The sequence below is a fragment of the Sorex araneus genome, chromosome 4 (assembly GCF_027595985.1).
Source record: "Sorex araneus isolate mSorAra2 chromosome 4, mSorAra2.pri, whole genome shotgun sequence".
NCBI classification, from domain to species: domain Eukaryota; kingdom Metazoa; phylum Chordata; class Mammalia; order Eulipotyphla; family Soricidae; genus Sorex; species Sorex araneus.
The window spans coordinates 182,403,325-182,418,598 of record NC_073305.1 but is presented as its reverse complement, the minus strand read 5'-3'; positions in this window follow the sequence as shown (position 1 = coordinate 182,418,598).

The window sequence follows — 15,274 nt, the reverse complement described above, 5'->3', positions numbered from 1 at the left end:
ACTGTACTATCACTCCGGCCCCTTCACTAGTGTTTTCCATTGAATATAACCTTCATTTTCTGGAATCGGAAAGATAGTACAGAGAGGTATACCAATTTGCTTTGCATGCAGCTGACCCTGATTCCATTTCCAGCTCCACATATGGTCCCTGGAGCAGTGCCAGGAGTAATCCCTAAGTGCAAAGACAGGAGTCATCCCTGAGCACCAACAGTGTAGCCAAAAAAAAAGAGAGAGAGAGAGAGAAAGAAACAAACAATAACAAAAACACATCAATTGCCCACCACAGTGACGTGCTCATTAAAATACATTTTATGGGTCTTTTCTCCATGTCTGCCTCACTTCTTTACACTCCACAGCACACCTGAGATAGCCTTCCAAACTGGTTTTTCCAAAATCCTTCTTGGAGGGTCTGCTTTTGGTGAAATGCAAACTAATACAATCTCTGAATGTCCTTTTGGTTTAAGAGACATTCCCTAATGAGGTTCAAGAATATAATAGCCATCTTATACTTTGTCAAAAACTCGATTTTGCCACAGGTTGTTGTAAAAAATATAAGATAAGATTACAACATTTTTCCAGAGCTGGTTTTTTAATTTTCCTGAAGTTCGTGGTCTATAAATTGCCCTCTCAGGGTGAGGGGGGAATGCTAGACAATAAAGGTGCAGGGATCATCTTTTTTCCTAAGCATGACCACTAGCTATGTGCCAGATCATGACCACTAGCTATAAGACAAAGTGGTGAAGGTCAGCTGGACCATAAAGTGTCCAGTTCTTCTAGAAAGTAATTAAGTTCATAGTAAACTTCTACAAAGTTTAAATTAGATAATTTCAGCCTAGACTTCTATGTTTCTCATACATCACTCTGTACAATGATATTATTGGTTCATTTTGTTTTTGTTTTCTAGTTTTGAGGGCCATACCCAGCGATGCTCATGAGTTTCCCGGTTCTGACGCAGGAATCACTCCTGGAGGTGCTCAAGGGGCCATCTGGGATGTCAGGATTTGAATCCAGTTCTGCCGTGTGCAAGACCAATTCCCTAGTTTTATCAATACAGTTATTTGTTTTTCGTACACTTTTTTATTAAAAAATAAGATAATAATGAGTCAGTACACATCATAAAAACTCAGGTGGAATATCCAATAAGCTGAAATTTTCTTGTTCCAAAATATAGCATAAAAATACAAATTCATTTAACTAGTTCTTTCAGTACATCAGGATCCTCCATGAACTGTATTACTAATTCACCACCAGGATCTCACTGTTCTACAAGGAAGTAATCCTAGACGTCTTTACAGGGAGATACCATTTCACCGAAACTCTTCAGTGCCATGCTCGAGAACGTCATGCAACGACTGGAATGGGAAGGAATGGGAGTGAAGATAGACAGTTAGAAACTACACCACCTCCGCTTCACTGATGACATCATTTTAATAACACCAAACGTTAGCCAAGCAGCACAAATGCTGGCCGACTTCGACAGCAAGTGTGGAAAGGTTGGACTGCAGCTGAATCTCACGAAGACAATGTTCATGAGAAACAGACTGGTTCCTGATGTTCCATTTGCTCTCAACAGAATGAACATCTCTGACTGCAGCAGTTATGTGTACCTAGGTCAAGAACTCAACATGACATATGACCTGGCACCTGAGCTGCACAGGAGGAAGAGAGCAGTATGGAATACCTTCAAGAACTTCCAAGAAGTTGTTAAGAGGACAAAGAACCTCTGGCTCCGGGCACATCTTTTCAAGTCCACCGTTCTTCCTGCACTAACATACGCCTCAGAGACCTGGGCCCTACAAAAACAGAATAAGAATACTATTCGGGTCTCCCAGAGAGGAATCAAAAGAGCTATGCTTGGAGTATCACATCTCACTCAAGTGAGAGAAGAGTCCAGAGTTTCAGCTTCCGTCCATCAAGAATCAGGGATACTGTCTTGTTTTCAAAGGCAGCATCAAAATTCAAATGGCCGGACACCTAATGCAAGTTGGAGACAACCACTGGACTAGAGCTATTACCAACTGGATTCCACAGGACGTCCAAAGAACATCTGGCCGCCCACCTACGAGATGATCAGACTTCTTAATCAAACAAATGGTTTGAGGCTCTTCATGTTCCTGGAGCGAGTAGATGCCATTGGACTACAGTAGCACGCAACAGGGACAAATGGAGACATTACTGGCACCCACTCGAGAAAATTGATGAGCAACAGATGACAAGTGTAGTGATGCAAGTTCTTTCAACTATAAAATATAGCCAGGAAAACTACCAACACTGAGAAGTCAGTGGTGAAGGCTAGGTTTGAAAAAAACACTTAACAATGACAAAAATTCATGCTTATCCTAGTCTATTATTTAGTCCTCATTTTCTCCCTGACTTCCTGTTTTTGAGCCAACAGCAATCGTAATCATTTATTAATCTAATAATAGCTGACTGAGAGCAAAGCAGCCACAGTGGTAACTGATGGTCCAGGAAAATGTGTATGACAGAGCTGTTGACCCAGCACCAGAGAATCATCTGCTTTGGAGATCAGAGAACATCCTGGCTGAAAGAAGACAGGGCCCTCCACAGAGTAAACGATCCAACTAGAAATAAATAAAATGCTGCTTCTTTGTACTTCTGTCTTTTGTTTCATTTTCATTTTGCTGCCACATCCAGAGGTGCCTTATGTAGCATGTTATATAACCCACCATACTTTCCAAATAAGTACTATGTAGTAAGTACTATGTATAAGGGAGATATGTTTTTGTATGCATATGCCAGAAGAGTCTATCATATATGTGGATTGGGAATAAGAAATCCTTTTATTATTATTATTATTGTTATTATTATTATTTTATTTTATTGAATCATCGTGATATAGTTACAAGCTTTCATGTTTGGGTTACAATCACACAATGATCAAACATCCATCCCTCCACCAGTGCACATTCCCCACCACCGATATCCAGGATATACCCCCCCTTTCCCACCCTCCGCCTGCCTCCATGGCAGACAATATTCCCCATACTCTTTCTCTACTTTGGGGCATTATAACTTGCAACACAGACACTGAGAGGTAATCATGTTTGGTCCATAATCTACATTCGGCATGCATCTCCCATCCCTACTGGTCCCTCCAGCCATCATTTTCTTAGTGATCCCTTCTCTATTCCATCTGCCTTCTTCCCTCTGCCCATGAAGCAGGCTTTCAGCTATGGGGCAATCCCCCTGGCCCTTGTATCTACTGTCCTTGGGTGTAAGCCTCATGTGATGTCACTCTATACTCCACAAATGAGTGCAGTCCTTCTATGTCTGTCCCTATCTTTCTGACTCATTTCACTTAGCATGATGCTATCCAGAAATTCTTCATAAAAAAACAACATCAGAATTATTTGTGTTTTTTTGGTTGTTGGTTTGGTGGCCACTCTTAACCATGTTTATGGGCTACTTCTGAAAGAGTAGATTAATATTTATTTTTTAAATTTGAGGTTTTAGATTTGGGGATTTGGGTGTTCTTGGTTGTTTGTTTTAGGCTTACACACTTTGTGGTTGTCAGGGCTTACACTTGGCTCTGTGCCCAGTGATCACTCTTAGTGGGACTCAGGGACTCAGGGATCATACATGGATCATACATGCTCAACAAGGATTGAGCACACGTTGGCTGCATGCAAGGCAAACATCTTACAGGCTGTACTATCTCTAAGTTGCCTAAATTTGGGGGGGAGGTGATTATTTTCTATTTTTGTTTTGGGTCCACACCCGGCGACTCACAGGGGTTACTCCTGGCTCTGCACTCAGGAAATTACTCCTACCTATATTCAGATGACCATATGGAATTCCCAGGAGCGAATCTGGGTCGGCTGCATGCAAGGCAAGCTTATCACCTACTGGACTATGGTATGGCTCCCTACAATTTGTTTTAAGGTACCCTCTACTTTTTGTTGTTGTTGTGTGGCTCAGGTCACACCTGATGTGGTGGTCACAGGCTATTATGGCTGTCTTGGAGGTCTTTCCTGCAGTTTTCAGGGAAGGGCGTGGGGGAAATGGGGTGCCAGGGATGAACCCAGGTTTTCTGTGAACAGCAAAGCAAATGGTACAGCCCTTTGAGCTATTTCATTAGATCATTCTTTTTTAAAAGTGACATGTATTGTAAAAGTTTGATTCTCTTTCTCAGAGTCTCAGATTAGCAAGTTCCTCTGTGGGTGAATAATTCAACAAAAGACTGCAAAGATGTGTCCACTGAAAGAATATGTGTCATATTACTTTTGTCTGGAAATTAGAGAAAGTAAACATAGGTTTTTAAAAGGTAATGGCCAAGAATCAAATGAATGTAGTTAGATTGAATTAAGTCATATTTTTCCTTAGATAACTATAAGCATTGTGCTTTAACTCTCTGGCTTCTTTTAAACAATGGTGAAATGTCCTTCCTTGCCAAGAAACAAAGCTATACTTTTTAACCACAATAACAGGAATAATATAAATGTTAAAATGAGTCTGGTTTTTAAGTGCATCACTAGAGAATCATTTGAATGTAGAAGAAGAGAGCTTTATATAATAAAAGAAATTCAGCTGTATTGTGTTGGATGGTGTCATATTAAGAATATTCAGATTCTCTATTTTGCAAAAGACTTTAGAGTCTTAATGGCATATTCTAATCATGCACATCAAAAAATATTTTCCTTAATTTGGAGAGTGAAATTTGTTTTGCAAAACAAAAAAATAGAGCTCCCAATACAAGTAGAAAGCACTGTACATAGAAGAATTATTTGGAGATGCCCCTTTGTAATTGCACCAGATTTAATTTATAGTATCCATTTATTATTTCCCCTGTTTTGTTTTCTGATGAAAGTTTTATGCTCTGTAGAAATTCAATGCAATGACGCAGGTCTAGCATTATTTTTGGTTGTGCTGTGTTACATCCAATCTTTTTTATTTATGCTAAGCTATTGTTTTAGATGATTTCTAGTTTTTCTTCAATACTATGGCTCACTCTTGCAGAAATGTATGCAAATTCCTTTATTTTGTGAAAAATGGAAGGCAAAATCATGCATTATGCTGTTCTTGCAAAAAAAAATCATTAGCTCTTGCCAAAAGCAAAGCAGTTGATCTCTTGCCAGGCTATTGTGTATGATTACTAATTTTCTATCAAGCATTGTCATATGATAAACAGAATGGTCCTTCAATGATGCCAAGAGGCAGAAGATTCTTTGATAACTCAGCAAGACTATGTCTAACTACTTCCCAAAAGAGTGTTTGCAAGGAAACCACATCCATGGCATTTTTAGAAATGCCAGGGATATTAGCATACCTCGGGCAGTTTTAATTGTAACTTAATTAAATGATCCTCTCATTCACTAATTAATTATACAATCATAGAATGATAGAGTTGAAAGGGACCTTGAGAGATCCACAGAATCAGCACCTACATCCTCTGTAGGGACCATGTGCAAATGATTCCATAGCATGAACTACTTTTTAGCTAGAATTATTTTTCAATCTTAGCAAGAAAATTGTGTTCTGTCATGATCTAGTCCATGAACAAACCCCCTTCAGTGTGCCCTTTAATACCATTTTCAGAGAACACACCTGGAGCTCATACTCTGGGCCAGCCAATGTTGTTTTCTTTCCCTTGGGAATCCTTCCATGTTGTGGCTAAATATGGCCCTCACTTCTAACTTATAAGGAGCACCCTTTTTAGTAAACTTTCCAAGTGTCACCAGCAATTACAGATTCTCTCATAATTCTTCACACTTCCCTCTATCTACAAAACTCATAGTTGAAAAGCACAAATATGTGACCAAACAACAAAGAATTTTTTCTTTATAAAGAAAAAATTAATAAAACCCACCCAGGGCTTAATTATGCAACAAAGTAAATCTGATTTAATGAACAAAGCATTATTCCTTACGTTAATGGTATTGGAGGATAATTTTACACAAGTTCCCATCAAGAATGAGAAGAGAGTATAGAGTGAAAAAAAAAGCTTAAATTTTCAAATGGGTAAAAAAAAAAATTTAAAAACAAGCTCCCCAAGTAATGTGTCATAAATTTACATAGCACTGTACCAGTGTTGTCCCATTGTTCATCGATTTGCTCAAGCAGGCACCAGTAATGTCTCCATTTGTGAGACTTGTTACTGTTTTTGGCATAATAGATATGCCCCGGGTAGCTTGCCAGGCTCTGCCATGAGTGCGGGATACTCTCGGTAGCTTATCGGGCTCTCCGGGAGAGACGGAGGAATCGAATCTGTGTTAACCGTGTGCAAGGCAAACACCCTACCTGCTGTGCTGTCGCTCCAGTCCTGCTAAATATCTAAGTAACTTTTTTCTCAGGTGCCAGAAAATGTCTATGAATGCTTAAAATTAAATGCAAATAAAATTAACATTGTCTTATAAAATGTTTAGAGCATGCAGTTGTAATCTATGACAGTTTATAGACTACCAAAGGTAATTAAGGGATCTATATGATTGTAGCTCTTCAAATTTTATAGAAAATGGTACAATTTTACCTCCAAAATATTTTGGAAAGATTAGAAATACACATTATTATCTCCAAAACAACTATTTAAGAAACTGCAAAAAGGTATGCTAGAATGAGACATAAATGAGATGCATGAGATATATCAATATGTTAATAAAAACAGAATGTTAAAAATGTTCTAATAATAAAAATAGAATAATAAAAGGCAAAACATAAAGATTAAAAAGCAGAGAAGACAAAATTTAATAAAATGGATGACAAAATCCAAGCTTGCAAATAATTACATTAAATGTTAGTGATATAAACAATCTAATTAAAAATTAGAGATGGCCACAGCAGGTAAAAAGCAAAACTCCCATAAAATATTGCCTATAAAAAACATTTTAAATATGAAAACAGATTAATTGAAAAGATAACAAGTCAAGATTGAACGTTATTGATATCACGTAAAATAGACTTTAAAATGAAAGTCACTATATATAAAGACAGATATTTTATAATAAGAAATGGAACCATTTATCAGGATAACATAAAAGTCAGAAATTCATATACTCAACAACAAAGAATCAGTTGTAGAAAATATTAAGTTTAGAGATCTAAACTAGAATCACTGTACACTGTCATTGTCATCTCGTTGCTCATCGATTTGCTTGAGCGGGCACCAGTAACGTCTCCATTGTGAGACTTGTTACTGCTTTTGGCATATCGAATACACCACAGGTAGCTTGCCAGACTCTTCCATGTGGGCAAGGTACTCTCGGTAGCTTGCCAGGCTCTCCGAGAGGGATGGAGGAATCGAACCTGGGTCACCCATGTGCAAGGCAAACGCCCTACCCGATGAACTATGGATCCAGCCCCAAACTATCTTTAAAATCTCAAATATCAGAAGCAGAAATCATGATCACAAATAAGTCCTGTTAAATAAAAATAAGTTAATGAAAGATGAATATGCATCGAATTGAACAGGAAAAATACAACATACTTAAAATCTGTGGGATACAACTAAAAGAATGTTTAGAAGGAAATTTGCTACTGCAAATGCTTATATCCCCCCCAAAAAAAATAAACAAACTCTTAGAGCTGGAGAAATAGCACATACAGCAAACCTGGGTTCTGGTCCCTAACATCCCATAGGGTCTCCAAAGCGCTCCAGGAGCAATTTCTGAGTGTAGAGTCCAAAGGAACCCCTGAACACTGGCAGGTGTGGCCCCCAAATCAACAGACCAACCAATCTAACAAACAAAAGAGTCTAAATAGTGAATAAAGTTAATAAGAAAAAGTTTACAAATGAAAACAGAAACAGTCTAGAAAAGTGGAAAAATTAACAAGGAGAGGTCAACGTTAGAGATCCCACCCCATGGAAGCTGGAGAGATAGTGCAGGTGTTTAGGTGCTTGCTTGGCATGCTGCCAACTCCAGCCTTCACTAGAACCAAAATCAATTCCTATATTTTTTAGAAACATCCACATTGTTTTCCAGAAAAGCTGGACTAGTCGGCATTCCCACCGGCAGTGAGCAAGAGGCCCTTTCTCCCCACATCCACGCCAGCGCTGACTGTTCTTGTTCTTTTTGAGATGCACCGGTCTCTGTGGTGTGAGCTGATACCTCATTGCTGTTTTTATTTGCATCTCCCAGATGATTCGTGAGACAGAGCATTTCTTCAAGTGCCTTATGTAGCTCTTGTTTGAGAAACCCAAGTGTCCAAGAATAGATAAAGTGGATAACTATGGTACATATAGACTACAGAATATTACTGGGTCATGAGAAAAGATAAAATCATGCAGTTTGCTGCTAGCTGGAAAGAATCACACTGAGTGAAGTTAGAGGGAGAGAGACCAACACAGAATGATCTTATACTCTCTGGTATGCAGAGTATAAGGAAGCACAATGGGGAATAATGAATGCCCAAAAGCAATGGGACCGAAGAACTTGAGAACTGGTAGTCAGTAGGAAACGTTCCACCTGAGGGGCCTGGGAGATAAGACAGGAAGAAGGCAATGACTATAGGAGAGGGAAGATCAAATGGGAGGAGGAGGAGGAGGAGGAGGAGGAGGAGGAGGAGAAGGAGGAGGAGGAGGAGGAGGAGGAGGAGGTGCTGAAAGGTGGAGCATTTTGTATGAAACCCTATCCACAACAGTACAGTAAACCACAATGCAAAAACTGATATACCTTAAAAAGTGCCTGAAACCCAATCATGAATAACTTTGTAATGCTAGTGACTAATAAACGTTTTAAAACTAAAGAAACAAAATATCAAAGTCAGATGCCCCTGAGAATAGCAGGTGGGGGTGGGGGTGGGGGGTGGGGGAGGATAGCCAAGTCCCATCTTAGCCTTGGCGTCCAAAGTGCCATGGAAGTGACTCCTAGAGGGCAGCAGAGGAGTCTACTTTCAGAAGCAGACACTTGCATCGGTGGGCACCAGATTAGCGAGGAAGCTCCCTCCTGGGCTTATCCTGTGAGGCACGAGGTTTCCGCCTACGTGTCATCTTCCTTGTTACGGGCTTTAGGGGGAAAATGAAAGGGAAGCTTTCTCCCCATTCTCCACAGCCCAATCCTTGAGGAATTTGATAGTTTTGACTGAGTTCAGCCTTCAATTCCTTTCGAGCCACCTTCAGAATAAACAATGGAAAAAAAGATACCAGCAAAATCTGCGGGAAAAAAATATCAACAAAATTTACAAATCTTTGGATTGATTCCCTTCCCCTTTCAAAATGTGGGGTGGGGGGGTGAGGGGAATAAATTAGAATTCAAAGGAGATGATAAATTCAGATGCCATAGATATTTAAAGGAGAAAACCTTTAATATCAATAGTTTAGGCAAGTTAAGTCTTGATAATTACTTATACAAATGACCAAAAAAATTTTTTAAACAGCATAAAATCTGATTTTATGGAACCAGAGAGACAGCACAGTGGGTAGGATGCTTTCTTTGTGGGGACACCCAGCAAAGCCCCCAAGTCCTGCCAGGCATGAGCCCTGAACATACTGGACATGACCCAAAATTCTAAACAAAAGGAAATCTGATTTTATGCCCCGATGTCAATTAAGTAGCACTGCACTATAGCACTGCCATCCCATTGTTCATCAATTTGCTCAAGTGGGCACCAGTAACATCTCCATTGTGCAACTTGTTACTGTTTTTGGCATGTCAGCTAGCTTGCCAGGCTCTGCGGTGCGGGCAGGTTACTCTCGGTAGCTTGCCGGGCTCTCTGAGAGGGACGGAGGAATCGAACTTGCGTTGGCCTCATACAAGGCATACGCCCTACTTGCTGTGCTATCGCTCCAGTCCAATTAAATATGTCAATTAATTATGTCAATTAATGTCAAATATGTCAATTAATTATGTCAATTAATGTCAATTAAATAACTTTAATCTAGAGCCCCTCCTCGGTGCAGTGCTAGTTCACCTATAATGAAACAAAACCAACCATACTAGGTCATGTTAGTGCCTGAGAATGGGACTTCTTGTATTGGGGACAACCAGGTCACACCCAGTGGTGCTTGGTGGCTTCCAGACTTCACCTCATTCTGTTCAAAGAGTCATGTGATATTAGGGTTTGAATTCCAGTCCCTAACATGCGCCCCTTCAACACACACACACGCACACACACACACACACACACACACACACACCTGCTGAGCTAGCTCCATGGCCCCAAAAATTCAATCTTTATTAGACACAGATCAGCAAAAAAAAAAAATAGTTATTCTGGTGAAAACTAATAAACACCCAGAAAAAAACTAATATTAACCTTAAACATTAAAAAAATAGAAACTGACAAATAATATTTTCTGGGGCTATGAACATTTTAGACTACTGTTCATAATCCTCCCCTGCAAAATATTTGTGAACACAATTAGACAGTATAAAAAGATGCCATGCATAATTACCAAGAAATGCTCAGCTCAAGAATTCAAGGATAGGACCCTCTGCGCCTAAAGACTTTGAATCCAGAGATCTAACACATTCGGGCATCCAGCGCAGCATCCAATAGCAATGCACTGGGACTGCGAACTGGGCTACAACTCTGTACTGCCAGGGGGTGGATTTTTTTCCTCCCCACCCTGTCTTCCTGCACGGAAAGCGGTGGGCTGGCGGCACCCACGTGGCAGGCGCCATCTTCTATGACTCCAGACCCAGAGGTATTCGGTTTTTACTTTTGGGGCTCCCATGAACTCATGGGAAGGGGGCATAACCGGCACGCCCTCAGCCCAGATAAATCCAGAACCGCTGAGCCTGAATCGGACCCTCTGCGCCTAAAGACTTTGAATCCAGAGACTTCTTACAGCAATGCACTTGGACTGTGAGCTGGGCTATGCAATTTCTGGCAGAATTTTCCCTGGACTTTATACAGAAATCCAAAACCACGCGGACGCTGACTTAACATTTATAATTGTCAGCAATGTGAAACGGTTCCTTTTGAACAGGTCTGACTTGGGGGGGAAACTCCAATTAATAACAGTAAGTTTTTGTTGAAATATTGAAGGTTATTAATGAAGCAGCCACCTCTCTGGACTGTGAACTAAGCAAAAGCCCCACGCTGGCTGACGCGGCGTGGCGTACACTATACTATGAGGCGCGGGAAGGGGGGTGAGGGGGAAAAAGAAAAAAAAAAAGGGAAAAGGAAAAAGGAAAAAAAAAAGAGAGAGTTATGTACTTGTAGCAGTGGGGCTACATATCTCTTCATTTCCAGCAATGAAAAGCTAATTATCAAATGTAGTAGGTCTGTCTCTCTTGGGTGGAAACTCCAACAACTATAGTGAGTTTTGTGTTTAATTATGGAATGTAATCAAGGTAAAGAAAAAATGAAGTGAAATTCATTAGTTATACAGTAGGGGGTAGGGGTGGGGGCGGGGGGTATACTGGGGTTTTTGGTGGTGGAATATGGGCACTGGTGAAGGGATGGGTGTTTGAATATTGTATAACTGACATATAAACCTGAGAACTTTGTAACTTTCCACATGGTGATTTAATAAAAAGTTAAAAAAAAGATACAAAAAAAATAAAAACATAAAAAATAGAAAATTTAAAACTTGAATATACTACAGATTAAATGTAAGATACTTTAAAATTTATTTTTGGTTTGAGCCATATTCAGTGGTGCTCAGGCCTTACTCCTGGTTCTGAGTTCAGGAATCACTCTTGGCAGTATTCAGGGGACCATATGAGGTTCTGGGAATTGAACCCAGGTCAGCTGCATGCAAGGCAAGTACCCTGCACATCTAAGTACTATTTAAATATTTTGGGTAAGGCTATTCCTTCAGGACGATATTAATTTATATCCAGAATTCTAGAGTGAGAAAAGTAAAATATCAAATGATTTTTTTAATTGCTAAATATTTTCCTCTCAATATAAAACCAAAATATGGTTTATGTGCCAAAGAGAATCTGTTTCCTTCAGAGTATCTCACAAAAGAACTATTTTTACTGTTTATCAAAATGATAATGAGCATTCTACATGGTATGGGATAATCAATTATGACTTATAATAAATGTTCACATTTTTCATGTTTTTCAAAAAAAAAAAAAAGAATTCAAGGATAGCTAAATGTTTGCAAGCATCAAAGGGTCCAGAGAACTGGGCAGGGGCTTAGGATACCTCTCTTGCAAGCGTACCATCATGAGCTCAAATTCCCAGTTTCAGGCATTCTATGTTTTTACTTCAAATCCACCGCCAATATCAGCATGCCTCCAATTACCTCGATCCACCCTACTCAATTACCTTTGATGCCATCTCACTGCTCCATGTTCTCTCACACCTTCCACTCGACTCTCTGATGGCTTGACTGATTCTTGTTTGTGCAAAGATGTGCTACTTCTTTTGTACCATAATCTTGTGTGGAAAAACCATAGTGTGTGCATGCGTCTGAAACATTGAGTGAATTCTAAGAGGCCTATGATTGCTTAATAAGAGTCTTCCATGTTTTTTACATTTCTATTGGCATTTCCTTTCAACCCGATAATAGTGATGATGATGACGCCCTATAGTAGGAAAAGATCATTAAGTTGGTTGCCCAGGAATGGTAATATATTCTGATTAATAATCTTCAACATGGACCCTCCTGAATTCAAATACATATTTTCAAAGTCCAGTTCTACCACAGCAGGTAGGGCATTTGCCTTGCACACGGCCGACCCGGGTTCAATTTCTCCCTCCCTCTCAGGGAGCCTGGCAAGCTACCAAAAATATCTCACCTCGCCTGCATGGCAGAGCCTGCAAGCTACCCATGGCGCATTCAATATGCCAAAAACAGTACAACAAGTCTCACAATGGAGACGTTACTGGTGCCCGCTCGAGCATATCGATGAACAAATGGACGACAGTGCAGTGCTACATATACTGAATGTGATCCCAGCAGTTCTTTTTTTGGTTTGTTTTTATTTTGGGTCCACACCAGTGGTGTTCAGGTCTTGCTCCTGGGGAAGCTCAGAGGTGCTAGAGATAGAACTCCAGTCAGCCACATGCAAGGCAAGTGCTCTACCCACTCGACTTCCTCTCCAGACCCATGACCCCAGCAGTTCAGATTCTTGCACTGCTACAAGTTCTGCTGCTACAGTCTTGCCTGCATTTCTGACTCTCTGAGCAATTTCTGCGTGCACCCTCGTCAGGTGTGTGTAAGCACCATCAAAAGGATTAGGAGCCCCAGGGAGCACCACACCATAACTTGTGAGCCTCGTCCCAGAATGAGAACAAGCCACAGCCAGCATGCGTGCCTCCACCACACCTGAAGGCATGCAAACCTTGGTGAACACCAAGACTGAGTGTGCAAACACCAATCTTACACGTGACCTGTACAAGCACCACCATTGTTAAAGAATAAATGTGTGAGCACCTCTGTGGGGTGACCCCGGTCCATCCAGCAACAGACACAAGGAGCAAAGGGGAGGGAAACTGAGGGAATTCTAAGTATTCAAAAATGAAAATCAAACAAGATGATCTACCCTATGAAAATAGCGAAGGGGAAGATTCAAAACATCACTTAAGTCAATAATAAAAAAAGACAGTTGAGAATTCAACACACATTCACTATTAAAATTTTTGGGCAAACTGGGAATAGAAAGTTACTTTGTCAATCTGATTTTTAAAATAATCATAGCTAATGTACTTAATGGAAACATATTGGATAATTCCCCCTAAAATTAATAACAAGATAAAAATGCTCATATTCACTTCTATTCAACATTGTAATTAAATTATTCACTGTTGCAGTAAAGCAAGAAATAGGCATATAAGAAAGAAAGAAATAAGAGATCCTTTTACAAAGATTGCAGTGACTCTCTACGGCATTAATAGATGCAAGCAGAGATATAACATGCTCTCGGACTCAAAAGTCCCACACAACATGATATTAGTTATAACTTATAGCTGATGGATGCATTTAACATATTTTTAATCAAGACACATTTTCTGGTGAACTAGGTGAAGTTGTCAGTTAGTTTTAAAATGCATGTGCAATTAAAAGGACTTAGAGTAGATTAAAGTGGGGGGCTGGCTGGGGCAGAGTGATAGTACCTCTGGTAGGGCACTTGCCTTGCACACAGCGGACCCCAGCACATGTGGTCTCCCAAGCCCCACCAGAAGAGATTCCTGAGTCCAGAGCCGGGAGTGAGCCCTGAGCACAGCCTGGTGGACCAGCCCATTCCTATCCCAAACACACATATACAAATTGATTCTTGGGCCAGATTGCTAGCACTTAAATCTAAGCACCTACCTAGGATGTGATTGCAGCCTTAACGCATGTTCAAATCCCAGCAGCGCTTATGGTTTTCCCAGTAACATCAGGACTTGGGTATCATGGGTTTGTGGATTTGAAGAAACAAACATCTGATCCTCATCAGATTTTTAATATTTGGATCTTTAAATGAATTACACTACCAAGAAAATGAAAATCACAGTCTTGGAAAAGTTTTCTGAAAACAGACATAGAACAAAGTACTTACATTTACAGCATTGCGTACAAAGAACAGGTCTTTACAAATTCAATAAATGTAAAATTCCAGCCGAAAAACAAATACGCAGCAAGAGCTGAAATGCAGGAGACTTTCTCAAAGACAATGGGGAAGTGGGCAAGCAGCACAGGAAAAGGGAATATCATTCGGCATCAGGAAAGTTTGTTCTAAAATTAGAACAAATAGAAAACTAAGGAAAATTGCACAGTGAGGTCAGGCCTGGCAAGCAACAGGAGCTTATAAGATATAACTATGGGAAGTTTATTGTTTGTAAATTATCCTTCAGTTCTTCAGACTTACAATCTACCTTCATCTACACCAAAACTAACCCAGTATAACTAACACGGCAACAATATTTATTAAGGAGTTTGAAAAAGAACCAAAACAAATCTTTGTAAATGGGAGATATTACAGTTTGCTATAATATCTTTGCTCAGCTATGCAAACAAAATAAAGCCACATGGCTAAAACAGTCACACCAGTGGTTTACTGTTTTGGCTCGGTTTTGACTCAAAAGGTCCATTCAGTTTACATTTCCAAAAATCACTCCAACCATGACTCAGCCTGCAATTAGAATCATCAATGTGAATGTAGGAAAGCAGAAGAAAAAAAAAATTGGCATCCATTTTCCACAAGGAAGAAAACCCTGACAAAAACAGCACTTTCATTGCATGTACAGATGCTAACTTTATTAAACTGAACACATCCTCCTCCCTCTCCACATTTTGTGGGCACCTCTTCGGCATTAATGAATGACCTATTTTATCCTTGCAACCTGACAGTTAAATGTATCACAAACCTACAATGAAATGAAAACTTGCAATGGTGAATCCTAGCTCCATTTGGATTTTTAAAAAAATGGTTTA